Below are 19,642 nucleotides of genomic sequence, written 5' to 3'. Positions count from 1 at the left end.
TATTTTGGGTTTTTAATTAGTCTTCTGGTGAATTATCCAAATTAAATTTGTCAGACAATCATAGAATATACCACTTGTGTAGAAACTGGTAATAGCTGGCCATTCATCTCTCTGTCTACTAGCTATTGTATTCTCCAGATAAAAATCATCCACCAATGGAAAAAGGCAGCATTGAAAACTTTGTATTTAATGTACATCACCTAATTAACTTTTTCTTGAGCTTGGAGAAAGATTGAGTAAGTGGAGAAACATCTGTAATTTACAGAGCTCATGCCAAATTATGCTCTTTGTCACACCCAGGGTTGTACATAAATGTATTTAGCTGGAGGGAGGACCTGGCAAAAAAAACATTATTTGGGAAGGGAAAGGAAGGTAAGAGGAGAGAGAAGAGAAGGGAAGGCAAGGCAAGGCAAGACAAGGACAAGCAAAGAAAAGATGTTTCTAACTCTATTTTTTTCGGTCTGTGCTAGCATAATTGGCCATCTATGGACAGAATATTATTTCACAATCTTAATAACTTGGTTGCACATAAAAAATCTATTCATGCTTCAGCTTGGCTTTGAACCATTAAGGTTTTTCTTATTAACAGCAATAAAATGAAAATCAACCCACTATAATTCCTCTCATCAGACCTCAGTGACCTAAAATATGTAGCCTGCTTTGGAATTCTGGTAACCTCATTGGCTTCGCATGGATATTATTTGTGTTTCCAAATAGGCAACATCTACATGGAAAATTTTTGATAGACAGTATTAGAATTTTATATTGTTCATCTCTAAACTTACATTTCAGATCTCTGCAGTGATACTGAAGAAAAACTTTTGACCTTATAAACTGTCAATTGCAATTTCATACATGGTCTTGGGTTAGCAACAATGACTCCCAGCCAAGTTTCAAGGATATATATGTGTATATATATATATATATATGTATATATACTGTTCTACATAATACCCTAAATATCTGCTACTGGTAGAGATACATACATCTGAAAGTAAAAAGCAAGACTAGATTAAAGGTACTGAACAGCTTTTCTTTCTCTTTTTGGTTCTTCGACAGAACAGTTTTGAAAAACAAACATTTTTAAAACTTATGGTAACACAAAAGAAAAGGCGTTTTTGAGAACTGCTTTTTTTTTCCCCATGCAGGATACTAAGGACTGTGCCTTGGCCCTTGAGGCTGCTCCCTACTGTCGCATCAAGCTTTAGAGCCTCCTTTGCACTCAGGAGGGTTCTGTACATCTCTTTAAGAGAGCAAATGAGTAACCGGAGGGACATAGGGTAAGGAAGATGGAAAGGTGGGATGTGTCATGTATGCTACCCTGATGCACCTGCCTTCTACTAAGAGTCATTAAATTAGACCAGAGAGTATCAAAATGTTTATCAACAGGTACAAACTGATGTGCTGTTTTAGATGTAGTTTTCCCAAGAGGTACAGATTTCAATGTTCACTCAATTTAAACGCTTTTTCTACCATTTTTGGATGAAACAAATATTATTGGAGGGTGGAAGGGAGCACTCCTGAATTTTTATTTCTGCTCATAGGATTGGTCCCCATGCTCATGATGTTTCATCAGATCATCAATTTGAAATACATTTCAGTTTTGGCACGGGTACCAGGAGCAGGGATGCCTTGCTGGTGCCTAGGCTCATCCTCATGCCCCTGCTCTGAAATGCAGCTGAGCAAGGGGTGTGTGGGGTGGCCTGTGCCCTTGGTCCAAAGGGAAGGTCCTGAGGCAGAAGGTCTGACCTCCTCCGGCAGAGCTGCATATGTCTCACGTCTTGCTGGTGAGTGCTTGGATCAGGTGGGTACCTTCTGCAAGGAGAGCAGCCACCCCTCTTCCCATCAGTCAGCAAATATCTCCAAGCCATGGATTGTGTCTTCGCTTTCTTGGGGTAAGATTCTGCAAGTTCTGATAGACCTTCTCATAGCACAGGGGTCTACATGCTCCCAGTCAGAGCAGGGAGCTGGCTAAGGACACAGTGACCACATCTGTTGATTTTCTGAGTTTCAGGAAGTGAAGTGCATCAGGGCAGTTCTGTGCACAACAAGAAGGTAAACTTCAGCCTTCTGCAAATATTTCAGATCAAATGCAGAGGTACTTGGTGCCACCACCCTTAGGAAAGTGCTCAGTGCAGTGGGCATTTTTATTGCATTCCTTCCCATAGACATTGTACATCACCCAGCTCTCTCCTTCCTCAACTCTCCCTGAGTTTCCATTTATTTCCAGTGAGCTGAGACACTGGTCTTGGTGTGCTCAGGTTCACATCAGGAAGGAGGATGACTTTCAATGACTTTCATGTTCCCAGATATGCCTCTATGTGTACAGCACAACTGCACTGGCCGGTCATGCTGTCGTATCATATTGCAAATTCATGTCTAATTTGACCTCGAGGTCTCTGTCAGCATTGCTGCTTTCTAGGATTCTCCCTCCCTTTGAATGTCTGTGTTTCAAATTACATTTCCCTGGGTGTACTGGGTTACATTTTCCCATGAATGTCACTGTTATTCTCTAGCTCCATATTTTTAATCACCCTACTTCCACATTTATTACCTCTGTCTTTGGTGTTGCAGCTCCTTCAAATGAATGTGAATAAGGGCTCTGAAAATAGGACTGTCTGTGACTTTCCTCTTTGTTATTAAAATTGTCCAGCATCCTTTCTCTCCCTCTGTGCTTTATTGAAAACATTCAAAAAAAAAAAAACAAAAAAAACAGGAAATATCCTCTATGTGACACACACTGCCAGTTTGTCCATTTCCCATTAGTATCTTTTTAGCAGTTTTTTAGTCACTTTTAAAAAAATCAATAAAACCAATTTGATAGTGTTTGAAGAAAAAGTCCTCCAAAGATAATTTGTCAATACCTCAGTGGATTTTATATATTGAAAGTTGTATTAATTTATTAGACTACGGATTTGGGGATATTTAATAAAGGAAATCTCTCAAGTGATGAGTCATCTGATTTCCGCACATTCCCAGCTCATCCCTTGGGGCCTGGAGCCTGATGCAGCAATCAGTTACAGAAACAACAACCAGCTTAACCTGGACAGAACTGGGCGCAGGCTTTAGGGAAGTAAAAGTCTAGCTTACTCTTAGCTTTGATGGCCATTGCCTTGACTGCAACTCATTTGTCATTGTGCTTTCTCCTACAGTTTTCTTTACAATTCTGATTTCATGTAATACTTATATTTCAGTAATAGTCCACCAACCAAGTCAGTAAAACCACATTCTGTTTACTCTAAACAGAAAATCCCCAAATATTTTTTCCCTGACTAATTAGAAGAAGACCTCAATCTTCCTTTCCCCAAACTTTTAAATGCTCAAAATGTCAGTTACTGAAACTCAAGGTCATGGTATAATGATTTCCCAGTCATTCCTAATAAAGAAATTCTGAACACAAATAAGTTTGTATTTTTAAAACAGAACCATTAAGGCGGATTTACAGGACAAACCAAAAAGGTGGGAAAACCTAAGATATGTTTAATACACCATACAAATTAGCACTAGATGGAAAATTATATCAGTGCTATGCAAGTAGTGCTAACGAGAGGAATAAGACCTGAAACACATTTTCTCTGTGCTAGGATCGCTACAGCAGCCCACATCAGCCATTCCATCACCCCCAATAGTTAGCTTGGTTTGTTTTTTGCTGTTTATCAACAGCCCACAGACAAAACCCCCGCACCCTGGACAAGCTTCTTCTGAATTTTACAGAGCTTTTGATAGAAGCAAAGTCACACAGAAAACAGAATCAGATAATGCATTGATTTCATTGCTTCAAGATGCTTTCAAATCTTATTCCAACTTTTCCCAGTGACTTCAGTTTGATCTAGCTGAACTGCTCCTTGGTATAATTTTCAGTGAAATGTTTCCATCAATATTTCAGCCTGACAGAAAGTAAACAGAAGGGGATTAGTATTGAAAAACAAACAAAAACATTCACTTTTCAGCAGCAGCTTGTGTGCACTAAACTCCCATCATTAAAATCCTTTAAAAAGTCATCCTCTTGTTATGTGAGCTCCAAAAAGCTCTGCTGACCCCTTGTCCATGGCACTGCTCAGCCTGGTCCCATCATAAGGACCATTCCCTTTTAAATCCCGGGGCTGGCTTCAGGATACTGCTGTGCTCTTGCTGCCCTGCCCATTTTGCAACAGCCGGCAGCTAGAAATCATATCAGGCTTTCCTCGGTGTTGAACGTAGCAAGGGTGACCAGCAGTATAATCAGAGTACTGGCAGCCTTATTAATAATGATCATCTGCTGGCAACACCAGATATTGTAGTGTTGAAACATAACAGCATCAGAGGCCACTGTTTTTTGGTCATTTGAGTTTCTCAAGAATATTTTTGTTTGTTTGTTTTCCCCTCCAAAAAAACAATAAAAAAAAATAATAATATCAGTCACACAATCCCATTCTGAGAAGTCAGATTTTATTCTCATTTGCTCTAAACCCAAGAATGTCAGTGAAGTGGCACCAGCAGGAATGTGCCCAGAATCACAGCTCTAATGCTGTATTTTAAAGTAGCTCCCAAATTTGAAACAACACAGTGGTCGCATCCTGTCCCTCCTGGTTTCAGCAGTGCCGGGACTCCACCCAGAATATTTTACTTTCTTTGAAGGAAGAATTTGTATTCACTAATTTGAAGAAAAGTACACTAACTTGTTGAAATTGTTGCCTGTACAGAATGTGGAAATATCTAGAAGATACCATTTGCTGTTACGGATATTTTTTTTTCTCCATCTTTATTTCTCATCTCTGCAACAACCTAAACAAGATTTAAGTTTTAAACTTGTGCAGAACAGGGTTAAAATATAAAATATCACAAATCCAAATCCCTACGCCAAGGGACTCAGGGAAATAAACTGCTAAATGCTTCTTGTCAGTCTTGAAACTACGTGACTGCTAAACCCACTCATTTCAGAGATTTATTTTGCTAGAAAGGATTTTAATCTTCACATTTCAGTTCCTCAGAGGAGGCAAAATCTTCCAAGTGCGGAGTCTGAAGCAGTGGTGAATCAACTATTGTAATACGCTGCCTCTTAAAATACTTCAGGGTAGTCAGGCATTAGGAAGGCTCCTATTTTGTGTGAACTGATCAAATACAGATGTTGCCAAAGAGTTGACCTTATTGACCGTGACTTAACTAGAGATTGAATGGCAGACAGACGGTCAGTAGTAGGGTGAAACCATGTTTTGGCGGTAGGGTGTAAATGTATATACAGTTTACAGGATGTGAATGACACCGAGCAAACATCTGTTCTATTGATAAATACTTGTTTCACTTCCAAAAATTTTTATCCCATGGAAACCCGGTAAGAATAAATACTGCCCAATTTTGTCAGGCGTTATGTGTGCATGTTATGCTCTTGGAAAACTTGAAATAGAAAAATATTAAAAATGGTACTAACTTTTCTCTTTTCCTGCAATATCAGATTTCATATAAAACTCATCAGCTGAGCTGAGTATTAGTCTTGATCAATGGCAGGAAACTAGGGGATCAAATGTTAATAAATCAGAAACAGATACCTCTACTTGAGCAGAAATATATCACTAACCTGAAAAATAGTGCAAATTATTTGACAACTTTTACATGTATATGCCTGGAAAAAAAATCAAGACACATGAAACAAACAAACAAACAAACAAAAAAAACCCAACAACTTTTCATAAGGTTCCTTCAAAGCTGAAAAAAAAACCACACACAACAAAAGGACAAATATGGTAGAAAAAAAAAAAAAAACACAACATAAACACACACACACACACAGAAACAAAACACAAATTAATGATGTAATGAACATAGAACATGCAATCAAAGAGTCCTAGGAACACCTTTGTTTTCTCTTGGTTTGACATAATGAACAAGATTAAATGGAAAGACTTTAGCTAACACAACACCAATATATTTCTATGGCAAATTAACAGTCATACTGCTATTCGGTCTTCCAGTGATGGTAATGAAATAACATAGTAGGCCTGTTTTAATGTGTCATTGCCTTTACTCAAGCAATAAATAGCAGCATCACAATTCCAACACAACAGCTACAGCCCGAAGCTCACAGAAACATGATGTGTGAAAACACATAAAGACACAATGGCCAGCTTTAACTTTTCTATTTTTACTTTATCGTACCTAGTTATTTTAGTTCAAAGCTCCTTACATTCATGTCAGATAAGCACCCTTGCAGTGTGGTCTTCTCTTTAAATTGAAACTATTTGCTCTTGTACATAGCCTGCTAAATTTAATTAGAAAATCCTGGTAGACCAGCAGGACAAAATTTCCCTTCCTTCCTATTTTCTCATTCCACAATCTATCACCTAGAGTAATTAGGACCAGTGAGGGATCATCTTCACTGGATTAACCTTAACTAAATTGTATGCATTCAACATGTGCTCTTTTGATTAACTTGAGCCTGGACTGCTGCCTGTGGTACACCCACCTTGTAATTCTACACACTTAATTAATTTCAGATGAACAGCAAGAGGGATAAGTTAAATTCTCCAATTAATAAACCAATATTAGTTAATGTATTTTAGCTTAACTTTTCATTTCTTCCTGTACAGACATAGGAAAAACAGAAAATAAGAAGGAGGTGGAAGGGAGCAAGCTTTGCCAATAAGCTCGCAATGACATTTCAGGGCCTGATCCTGTGGCAGTCTAGCAGATAATTTCCCCCCTGACAAGGAGAGGAATTTTGGCCACAGAATCAGTCCCTACATTTAAAGTATTAAATGCAATAGGCAGGAACAGGATTTTTTTTTTTTCTTTCAAAATGATAAATAAGCATTATTTAAAACCTCCTCACCTTAACTCAATTTTCCATATGGTTTCACTCATGCGTGGGTTTTCCTTGTTATTAAAAAATATATATATATTATAATGTCACTGGCTATGGGCCCAATCCTCCAGGCCTTAGTCCCACAAGCATATTTTTCTCTTCTCTATTGTCATGGGGAGCTGCCTAACAGCCTTGTCTTGCATACATTTGCCCAGATAAGTAACTCTGTTTTTGAATATAGCCCTAGTGAATTCAATAGTATTTATCAGAGGAGGAGAATTACTCATGTAGAAAAATATTTGCAAAATTAGGCCCTAAAAGTTGTATTGGAAATGCAAAGAAAGGTAAAACAAAACAAAACAAAACAAAACAAAACAACAACAACAACAACAACAACAAAACAGGAGTAAAATACTGTTCTTTAGTTCTTTTTGACGGGAATTAACTCAGATGCTAACTGTAAAGCAGGGCACTTACTCTCCTCTGAGTAAATTATAAGGAACATTGAGTTTCTTGCTTCTAAAATACAGCTCTGCTGAATTTTCTTTCTAGCATCAGTAAATCTGTGATTTCAGTAAAACTGGTAGGATTAAAGTTAAATGTGCATTTAACCATTGTGCCGAAATTGGGACTGGCTGTTCAGCATCTTGCAGGATTGACTACCTAGTGAGAGCAAAATCAAACCCACAGAAAAACAAATATTTTCACTCAGATATGTTTTTATAAAATTAACTCTGTTCTTGTAAAATCATTCACTGTATTTTCTCTACAGAAATCAATACTCTAAATAATGCAGCCAGAAATAAATGTTACATACATAATTCTATTTATGGCATCTTTAAGTTAGCTATCAACACTTTTGTTTATGCACAGTTTATATTAACTTCCAGTACTTGACTTTTCCACTAGGAAGAGTAGCAAAAAATGGCTTCAGGCAATGAGATGGCCTAGTAAGAATTTTCTTCCTAATTAACATTCAACTGCTTCATCAAATCATCAAACAGTAATTTTTTTTTGTACATAGACATTCATTATAAATAAGCTGCTGATTTGATTTATAGCCTTTCTAAAATCATAGGGAAATTTATTGGGTAAGAGCGTAAGATAAAATTTTCAAAACATCAAAGTAATTTGCATGACTTTGTCCCTCTGACAAAGGTACTTTGGCACCTTAATCAGTTTGGTAATCTCCCAAGTCACATGGATATCTTTGACAATTTTATCTCCTACAAGTAATTCTTTAGAAAAAAATCAGACAAAACAGTTTGCATAGTAAAATCCCTTATGAGAAGGAAGGAAGTAATGATATATAGTCTTCAAGTAAAATTGTCAGTATTTTGGGTCATTTTAAAACCGCGGAACATGAATGCATGCAATTCTTGCCAAAATTCCACCGCATTTCCTTCTATTGTATTCATTTCAAGCAAAGAATATAATAAGCTTACATTTTTAAGGGTCTGTTTACAAACGATTGGAAAGATGCAAAGAATACTTATGATATAGAACAAACAACAGAGAAAACAGAAAATAAAGACTTACTTAATACCGACTTACCCTGCAGCCAGTCAGCATGCAAGATCTTATGGCTGAATACATTGTTTTTATTAGTGTCAAGTACTTGATTTAAAGTAAGACCTAGTCACCTTACCGAGAGATATTTTTCCTGGGGTATATGCACGTATCTATTTATCTATTGAGTGTGAGTATGCATATACACACACCTAGCAGTAGGCCTGGTTAGTGTCGGCTTGACTGGGAGAGGATGTTAGTAATTACTATTTCTCTAAACACTACTTTAGCATAGTTTAGCGTATCAGCTGGCTTCTGCTGCCAAAAGGACCTGTGCTGCCTACTGGAAGTGGCTGCAAAGCCAATAGCCGTGATAAAGACTGTTCCTGTTCCTGTTCCCGTTCCTGTTCCCATTCCTGTTGTGGTGTTTTGCTGATAATTCAATGACAAGGAATTTTGCTCAGCTCTTTTGGGGAAAATACCTCTGGGCACCTTGGGCATACACAGTAGTCCTCAGGGCTGCTGTGTCCCAGTGGAGTGAAGCCAGGGCAGCAGAGTCATGCCTGCACTGCTGGCACATATCTGGCCAGCTCTGTTGGACATGGAGGGGAGCTTTGCCTGATTCTGAAAACAGCGGCACTGGTGATTTGGCAGGAGGTGGAACTGTCTACCAACGTACACAATGGTGCTTTCAAAACGGACTTTCTCTGTTTCCCCCATTGCTTTCTTCTGAATGCGTTTTCAGGGGATCACTCTGAGGAAAACAAACACAAGCTGAGAGCTGTTAATCCAGGAATCGATGTTTCAGCCTCTTATACAATTGTTTTTCTCTTTTGCAGGCAGCATTTATACTGTTTTACAAATGGACTGAGTGAGGTTCTTGTGCATTGACAAGAAGACAAAAAGCAGCCCACATGTGTTAGTGGTAGAATGAGTCCATATTAAGAATAGCTTCTGGTCTTACATTTTATGAGCCCAGTAAATCAAGAGCATGAAAGAAAAATGTGACATTGGTGTGTCATGCAGTGTCTGCAACAGAGAAATTTTCATGTGTAAGATTAACTGAGAAAAAATAAAGTGAAATAGTGAAATGTATCTTCTCCTTTTTCTTTTCTCCTTCTCACCACATTTATAGTTTTCTGGTTAGGTCACTTTTTGGTTTCTTTTTAATCTCTGAGGTGTTCCCTGGAATAAACTTTTTCTTTTTTTTTTTTTTTTTTTCCCTCTAAGGTACCTTTCCCATGGAAAAAAAATGTTTTCATGGTGATATACTTCACAACATACACCCTTCACACCTCTTCTATATATGGTGTTTTTCTAAAATGGTTCTTGATCTTTTTGTTACATGCTTGAGAGCTTTTCACAGCATATCACCAACTGGAAATTTATATATATTATATTTTTACCTTGAAGTATTCTTACATCAAATCATTAATCTCTATTGTTCAGTTTTGACTAGAGTATTATTAAACAGTCTGTTAACTAAAAAGAAATGTGGAGAATGCATGAAAGGCACGGTATTATTCTGATGACAGCTTCCTGGTGGTCCATCATATATAAAACTAGCTATTAGGAATATGTTTCAAACTGGCACCATAACACATATTTCATAGTTGTTAAATTTAATTGTATAAATAGTTACTGACTGCATTTGGACTGTTTTAAAAAAGTGAATGTGTAATAAATCACCTCATGAAAAAACTTCATGGAACATCCTCAGCTACCATGCTAAGAGACAACCCAGTTTTTGTCAATAGTATCTACAGCAATTAGCACTGATATTGAACAAAATTAGAACCTGATCCTTCAAGCGTTTATACACATGAGCAGTCCCACTGGGACCAATCAATATCTTCTGTAGTCATGGAAATATTCGCATGCATATAGTCAATCATAAGTATGTGTTTTTGAGGAAAGGGGGCTATTTTTCTAACAGCAAGTCATTTTTAGGGTTCAGTCCTGCTTTCCCTAAATTCTGGCAAAGCAACCCATGCTTGTAAGAGTAGGCTTTTGGGCAAACGCAAAATAAGTTCTGACGGCAGTAAACATATTTTTCCTTTTAGTGCAGTGACTGCTCTTAATATTAAACCCTATACTTGACATGAATAACCACCCAGCAGGGTGATACAGAATACAGGATAACTCAGGCATTAAGTGATTTTTCTGCAGTCTACATGGTGCTTTCAATATTGACACGCACTCTGCATACTTCCAGTTGTTTTCTTAAAAGCAAATGTAATGTCTTGGTTCAGTACAGAGTATTCTTGCATTGAACAAGGGCTAGTAAATGCAGTGCCTTTTACATCAGACCATTTGTAAGCTGTAGTGTAATTGGTACTATTTATTGAATGACTTCCACCAAAGGCAGAGGAAAGATAAAGCTGCTGCTTTCAATTATGCAATCATGAATGTAAGAAAGCAAAGCTGTAGAACTGGGATGGAAATCATTACATCTGATACGCCATGTCAAACAACAATAGTGTTTGTGCTAATCGCATTTTAGAACACTGCTATCACAGTTGATTTTGCTATAAAATAGGAAACAATAAACAATAAAATCTGCTGACCCATCCCAAACTGTGCTGTTTAATCACCTTGGTTTGAAATCAGTGTTGGCTCAGATAGTAATCTAATAGGCTAGTTCCAACAGCTTCTCTACCATTACTATTTGAGAAATCAATATTGAAGCTAAATCAGGGTCTGACCGAGAACTCTGCAGTAATGACAACCTGATATCCACCCAGCTATCAAACACTGTGGCTTGCTTAAATTAATCTGTTGCATTCACAGCTATATAGATCAAAGCTACAGCTTTTGGACTTCTAAGAGCTCAGCGCTGGGGACTCCCAGCAAGTAGCTGCTTCAGCTCTTGGTGATCTACTAGGGGCTGAGACCTTTGGCTCTGGGTTTTTCTGGGGACAGCACTCTGACAATTTGTCTCAGATGTACGAGCACTTCTGAGATGGGCATCTCCTGGAGATGTGCTCTCCTGGAGGACAAGCACTATCCTTCTGGGCATCTCCTGAGCAGTATTGAGCTCTATTTCTAGACCACCCTAGTGCTGGTTCTCCATCACTTGATATGTTCCCTTCCCAATTCTCCTGGGAGACTTCCCTCCCTGGCAGTGCCCTCCACTAGAGGATTTCCCCATCCCTGCTTGCCCACCCCAGAGGGCACCACTCTTCCTGCCTACCCCATATGGCTCAGACTGTGCTGTTACCAGCTCAGGCAGTAAATGTACAAATACCATTAATAGTCAGTGTGATGTGGACTCTAAATCCTTTGCAAATGTCACCCATAATCTCCAGATCAGGGCAGCATAGAGAGTAGTCTGACTACTAAGCTAGCAAGGAGCAAACTGTTGTTTAAATATCAGTAAAAAAAAAAAACATGCTGTATGGCTGCTTATGAAAATTGGCAGCTAGTGAATTAATCAAGGCAAATCCATTAAGCAAGAGGTAGGAATCAGATGATATTTTGAAAGAATTAGAACCAGAAGAGGTTTAGCTCTGAAGATCATAACTTCTACTTTATAACTGAAGAATGGCTTGTGAGACAACCTAAGCCTATTTGTCTGTTTTCCTAATTAGACCCTCCAATCTTATAAAAGATTCTATCTCCGACAGAAAACATTGTATATAAAATTAAAAAATGCATTTTGCTTCGCACAGATAATCTCCAAAGTGATTAAACCTTTGTGAAGTTAACAACAACATTCGTACAAGATTAAGTTTCTAAGATCTTAATTATTCAAGATACCAAAATATCATGCACTTTGTTAGCTCTTTTAGCAAACATACAACTGCATTATCTCAGCATAATGACTTTATTTGGCATTCTTATTTTCCAGAAGATTTTTTTTTTTTCTTTTTTCATGGCCATTTCCTATAAACAGATATATTATAAGTAACATACTTACACTTAAGGAATGTCTTCATTTTTATCCTGGCATTCACATCTGTCCTTGTTTAATGCTCTGCTGGTGGTCTGGCTCCATGGTATGCCCACTGCAATGTTCATCTTAAACAATATTTACATTGATTAGGGCTCCCAGTGCACTAGAGACACTTATTAGAAAATGAACACAATATCCTGGGATAACAGTGAGCATATCTAAGTGTTTTCTTTCTGAACCTCTATTAATGTAGTAAGTGTATAAAAAATTGACTGCCAAAATGATAATCTGACAGAGAAAAACACTGTGCAAATATATAATATAAAAACTTCTGTGTGTAAAGTATGCAGCTGATAAACATGCAAGGAAAGGGCACATTGACACATTTTTTTTTTTCAGATTATAGTAGCATTTGCTGCAATTCCGAACACTTTCTTTTATGCATATTTACTGTAAGACCCTGTTCTGCCACTGAAATCTTGTAAGTTTAAGAAATAAAACATAACATTGGAGTAGGAAAGCATATTTGTACAGACAAAACTACATCAGGATTAAATATTTTGCCTTCATCACCTAATATGCTGGCGGTAAAACCAAATTTGAACCCTTACTCTTCAATGGTGAAGAGGAGTCATTAACATCACTCACCTAAAAAATAAATAAATAGTGCTGGTTACAAATTAGTCATGAACAAAATTATGTCTGTGCTATTGCTTTCCTCAATGTGGGCACTGTACATTAGCTCTGAGTAATTTATATTTGACATAAATAGCCATAGAGGGGAGTCTACAGTGTGATAACCGCCTTCTCTTTGTGTCTGGTTACTAAAAGTAATCAGCCAGTGGCTAACCATTTCTTAAACCTCTATACCTGCCTGAACTGTGACCCCATTGTCTTCTGTGCATTAGCAACACATGCTTCTCAATTTATTCAACTACCTTAAGTCAATTAAAATGAGTCCACGTTCTAATTATGAAGGTGGTTTGAAATATTTGCTGAAACTAGACATCAAAAAAAATGCTTGATTACTCCATTGTTGTTAACTTGTCATGCATAAATATGAGGGTTACAGAGTGTCCTGATTCCGGTAGTTTGTTAATGCGAGTGAAGAAAATATCCTTTCCTAGTGAAGATGCCCCAGTGATGGTCTGCTGCTTTGGGCAGGGAAAACATAAACACACTACAGAGAACATCTGTGAAGATATATGTCCACCCTTAGCTCTGACATCTCCTTAATATTCAAGATATGTTACACTTGCTTTTTCTTCTAAAGACATTAAGGTTTGGATTTAATTCTATTAAACATTTTGAAGGATGAGAAGAGCCTGAAGCATGTGGCTGAATCCAAACTGGGTACTGCATTTTGTTCTGGATGGGAAAATGTCTGAAGAAGTCTAATGGTCTTTTCTGATTGCAAGGACCTCAGCTACTAAATTTGGTAATATTCCAACTAAGTGGTGCTATGTAGGGTTATAAAAGCAGGCTAAGAAAAGGCAGAGGGTAACTTGGGCAAATTGCTTGAAGAATTTCACTATGGGACACCAGGCCTTCAGTTTGGGATGGCATTGACCACTAGGCAATAGAGAGCACAGAAGCAATAAGGGGAATAGCACCAATAGGAAGGATGCTAAAGCCTGAACAACTGCTTATTTTGCTCTTTTGAAATAGAGCATTTTCATATCTACCAACAAAAATGTCTTAAAGATACAAAGTTTTGATCATTAGTGATGTCTATATTTGCCAGAAAGGTAGGGTGCTCTCTGTACATGTTAAGAAACATTTGTTGTGAGATATACATGTATTTGGATGTTCAGGAATACTCAGAGCACAAGAAGAATAGCAAGCTGTGAGGAATCAGGAAGAAGGGAAGGCAAATAAGAGGGTATTATAAAGCTTGACATTTATCAGTGAGTTTTCTTTCATGGCATCAGCTTCTGTCTCCAGCTGCAGTCTCCAACCAGCAAGACAGCTGGAGGACAGCATGACGAGGACCATCTGTGTCTTGCTGATATTCCACATAGCAAAGGGGCTTCGTGTCCATGCTTAACTGGGCAGCCCAAAGAGCAGACACCTCCTTGGTATGAATTCACAGGCATGCATTTTGCAGGGTCTAAGAGGAAAGGCCAAAACCATGAAATCTGACCCCTCACTTGAACCCTCTATTAAGGAACACACATGTCCCCAGTGCTCCTTCCCATAGGTGCCAAAGAGCTCTGATAGCTTTAAAATGGATGTAGAGGAAGGAGCTAAGCCATCAGTGCAACTTAGGAATCATTTGGGAGAAATGCTGGCTGGCCTTATCTAGAAGTGGTGATAAAGGCAGTTTTTTATCACTTTTCTCCAGCTTGGAATAGTAGCTTATGTCTTTTTATGCAAATTTACTGGTGGAGGTATTCCATAGGATCTTGCTCCCTTTAAAAAGAGAGATTTTCTTTCCATCTTTCTCCTTGGTTTAAAAAGGACTTGGGGTGCTCAGAAAAGGTGTCATGGTTAATGTTAGGTGAGATTCATGACAACAGAAAACACAGAATCTTAATTTCTCTATAAGTGCTTACAAATTTGGGCATTTTATACATGCAGTCTTTGTGTACATATGCATGTACCTGTTCAAGCCCACACAGAAACATATCAATATAATTCTCTTAGCAAAAGCATTATGCTGATTTATTAGCTGAGGATAACAGACATTTCTTAAAACATTATTAATACTGATGGAAGGCACTTCTTTTTCAGAAAAGAAATAATAAGAATAATAGTAATAATAATAATATGAAAAATTACCTGAAGAAAAAAAAAGCCTCCATTTGAAATTAAATGGCTTTCAAGTATTTTGTAAAAAAGACCACTCTAAATTTCTGAATCATGTATTTATCACCTGAATATTCCCAAAAACCTGGGGATGGGAAAGAGCAGTCATTAAATGCTGTGAACCAAAAGAAAGTTTACATGTACAAAATGTCACTTTACTGCAGTGTATGAGTAAGAAAACATCTGTCTAAATAAGTGATTGATTCTGACATATGTGAAGTAGGTATAAGCAAATAAAAAGTGATCCCTCAAATCTTGTTTTGCAACATTGGCTAAATGTGTAAAATAATGCAAGCTATATATTTAAGATGGAACCCAAAATAAAATATGGTTGTGTTCAATCCATCTGTGAAATATGAGATCTACTGCCACTTTTTTTTTTGTATCCTAGAAGTTCCCCAGGACTGCTTTATGAACTCTTACCAGTTTATTTTTTAATATTAGAAGATGGAAAAAGGCCTCCTTCTGTTTCACTGTTCTCTACCAGTGAATCATGGGTCCCTTGCTACTCTGTCAGGAAAGTTATTTTAGTAATTCTGGAAATAAACCTACTGCTGAGTCAGCATCACAGCTGAAAATGACAAGTTTCATATTAAGAAACACATTAGAAATAATAACTAATGGTGTATCTCTTAGCCTCCCCCATTAAAATTAGCTGGTGTGTCAGGAGCTGATTTAGCAAGTGCCATACATACTAGACGTGAGAAATACATCTTGTGCATTGTCGGCATGAAAAATCACGTTCATTTAATAAGAGAGAGGATAAAAGAAATAGAGATAAAATGCAGAGTTCTGATGGAAGCAGCACTAAATATTTTACTCACAGTGGCACTCTGCTACAAAATGTTGAAATGTGACCCTAAAGCAGACCAATATGAAAAAAATGTTGCTTTCAGTCTTCACTGTTAGGTGATTTTCAAATAAGCAGTTTTAATAGCATTTCTAAATCAGTGTATTCTTACAGATAAACCAGTGGGATTTGGTTACTCTGTTTATCTGGAATTCTAGCTTTTATGGAGAAAATAATTGGAGACAAAACATTTGCCAGCAATCAATCTTTTCTTTCTGATTTGTTAAACATGTCCATATGTAGTTATTGCTTGTATTCAGAAGATTGGTAGCAGTTTTAGAGTAGAAGTACGCTACTATTGCAAATTCAGGTAGTGATCTGGCAGTAGTAGGGGGAAGCCTTTGTAATTTTATTTTATTTATTTCTGTATTTATTGGTAAAGGGAGCTCAGTAAATTATTGCTACTTATACCTTAATATTGGACAACATTTTATGGTATATTTTTTAGTCTGTCAGAGAAATGTAGTCAGTTTTTCAAACAGTACCCACTACCTTGCTGCAGACAAAAAAGTTGTCCGGCCCTTTCCCTCTCTATCCTGGGGCCTGACTCTCTTAGGCAGGCTGTCCATAACTCACCTCCACAATCACAACAGCATCTCCCTTTGTTTGCTTCAAAATATGAAACAATTTTTGCCAGTGATTTGTCCTCAAAAGACCCAAAGTCATTTGAAATAAATGGAATTCCTAAGATTGATTTCAGTTACATTTGAGTGTGGGTCCGCTCAGAAAGAAAAAAGCAGTCTCTGATAGACAAAATTTATTAAAATATTGCAGTTCTCTGTCAATAACCTAGGAAAATGCTCCATGCTTTCATGATGTCTCTTTTGACTGTACAGAAGCTAATCCATGAAGTTTTTCACTGTATTTTTTGTCTGTTTTCTACATTTAAACACCTCCCCAAAAACTGGCCTTAAGGCTTATTGAAGCCTTCTACAAATACATAAATATTTCCCGCTAGTAATAACACAGAACTAAATAGGATAATAATTCTACATTGAAAAGTGTCATTCTGACACTACGCACATTTTAAGCTATGAATTTTTTGCAGAGAAGAAGAAACCATTAATATTAATATGATGTTCTTGTTAAATAATTTTACACATGAATGTCAAGAACCACAGTTTTATAAACCTTAATATTAATATTCCCTAGGACTTGTTACTAGCAAGTGTTACTACAAAAGATAATGAAAAAACTTACTGTAAAACTCTGAGTTCTTTTTCTTTTCTTCCCGTCTCTCACTGTAGCATAAATACACAATGAAAAGTCAGAATCGTACAGAAGAAAAATATTCCAAGACACTGTAAAAGTGCCTTTCCCTTCCCCACAGCCCAAGGGAACACTGACTATTTCAATAATCAGTGCGAACTTTTTGGTTATGATTTCTGTTTCCTTTCTCTGTCTCTCCCTCCCTCTCAATTTTTTTCCACCATCGTATGGGTATTACTGTTTTCTCAATAAAGGAAGTAGAAGAGCTGCATGACAGCGTTTATTTTAAGAAATCACAAAGCATATATTAAAATGAGAGGTAGTTTAAAAAGAAAATATTGAGCAGGAATTATAATCTTAAGAGAGTGGTAGAACGATGACAAATACTGCAGGAGAACAAATTCTAAATACTGCATTTTTGCTCAGCATGAAAAGCAGCACCTATAGAGAACAAATTCCATGAATTTTACCTTCATCCCAGCTTCACTGGGGATCAGTGTTCAGACACCAATAACCATGGATTGTCATCATTATAATGGAATCCTGCAATTTACTGAAAGGAGCAGAAAAAATGGACTTTCGCTAGAACTTTCATACTTTTCAGTCAAACTTCACTAGTCAGACATATGGACTATGTTAGCACTTCAGGTTACTGGCCCAAAGTCAATCCTGAAAATTAATTTCCCAGAAATATAGAAATTGCCATTTTTCACACCTTGAATAGGGAAGGCCAAAACAAGTAAAACTAAAAGTATCTAAATACTAGTTTTGAATTCAACGATTTCCTCTAGAAAAGCAGCTGAATCAGGATGACATAAAATTTTGTACACTGAGGCATGTCACCTATCTCAAATCTGGTTATAATTATGGATGTCAAAACAGTGTCTAATAAGCTAAGGTCCAGACAGCAGCACACAGTAGTGGAACACATCCAATATTCATTAAAGATGCACAATCTAGAAGTCCAGAGTTTAAAGACAGTTTCAGACACAATTTTCCCACTTGTCTCAGGACTAAGGTAGAATAGCAAAAACAGAGGTAATAAAAAGTGGTCAACCTCAATGACTTGGCATGAATTCTTGGCAATAGTAAAATAAAGAGACCACAGCTTAGCTCTGAGAATGAACTTGCAACACCCTGAATTTTGCATCCTTTTCTTTCTGTAACTGTTTTTGTTGGATCAAAGAAATCATCCATCTGCCCATATTTTTGAAGATGACACACCAAAACCTTCTCCACCATATAAATATACTTAAATACACTGCAATCTCTGGGAAATAGAAAATTTCTGCTTGTTAATACTTTAAATTCACTAATTATCACAACAACTAGAAAGAGATATTGATATTCAGTAAAGATGGAAGAAGAATTACCACACTGAAGAATAAAACTATGATTCTTGGCTTTTCTGCTACTGGTTTTGGGCTCATATAAGAACACCTCTGGCTAGGTTGACTACAAGGGCTGGACCTGAAAACCCTGGATTTAAAATCAAGATCCTCAGCTACTTGAGGTAAAAGGTGAAACCCATTAATAAAGAGACAGAGCAGACTCGTAAAACTCCATATGTGCTATTGCCATAAGGGGGGGAATGTGTCCCAGTGCCAGGATTGGAAATATCCAGGTTAACCGTCCAGCCTGTATTTGCCAAAATGAGAACTGAAAGTGTGGTGTATAAATACATGTATACATAATAATCCAAACAAACCTTTACCTTTGGATTGCATATTTGCAATAACTCACACAAATGACAGTTTAATTTACAGTAATAAAGTCATATGACTTTGCTATTATATAGCCTTTCTCAGAAAGAAAAGAAAAAGGGGCATCTTGCATCTTGGACTTGGTAAACATTTCCACCAAATGTAGCTTATTCATAGGGAAACAACAACAAAACAATAGCAAAAAGAACACAAAATCCCTTGTTTTAACAGTCATTTTCTGGCAAAAAGATCTTTTGCAAAAGTATCTCTCATTGGAAAATGCCGCATTTAATGCCTAAGAAAAAAAAGGAAGAAAAAAAGGTGACTGTTAAGGAAACTGATGTCCTTCTATTAAGCTATTACAAATCTATGTTCCAAATAACACTAAGGAGATTGCGGCTTTAAAAGAACAAGTTTCATTGTTTGGCTTCAGCACAACAATGAAAGGGATGCAGAGGGCAAAATCTCTGGATCATATACCAAAATAAATACTTTAAATCTATTACACACACACAGAGAATAGTTAAAGCATAACATTGCCTAACCTAATATAAAATTTTTGCTACAGCTGAATCTGTTGGAAAGAAAAATATAATCACCATGTTTATAATGAGTATTTTAAATTTAATCAGAAATATTTAGCCTATTTTGGGCTTCTAAAGCTGCACAGGCATTCTGCCTTTTTGCTCAAAATGCTCAAAAGCAGGACAGTATGTCAATAAGTAAACAGTCCTGTGACATGATGGTACTACTCTTGAACTTAAGCACCAAAGGCCTTATCCATAAAGCACCATGCAGGGCTGAGCACAGAGGCGATGCTGATGGCGAGGTGCTGAGAGAATCACTCAGCACCTCGAGGGATCAGATTGCGATACAGTGCAACATGCACA

This window comes from Netta rufina (assembly GCF_964035555.1).
Source record: "Netta rufina genome assembly, chromosome: 3".
NCBI classification, from domain to species: Eukaryota; Metazoa; Chordata; class Aves; order Anseriformes; family Anatidae; genus Netta; species Netta rufina.
This window is presented reverse-complemented; position numbering follows the sequence as displayed.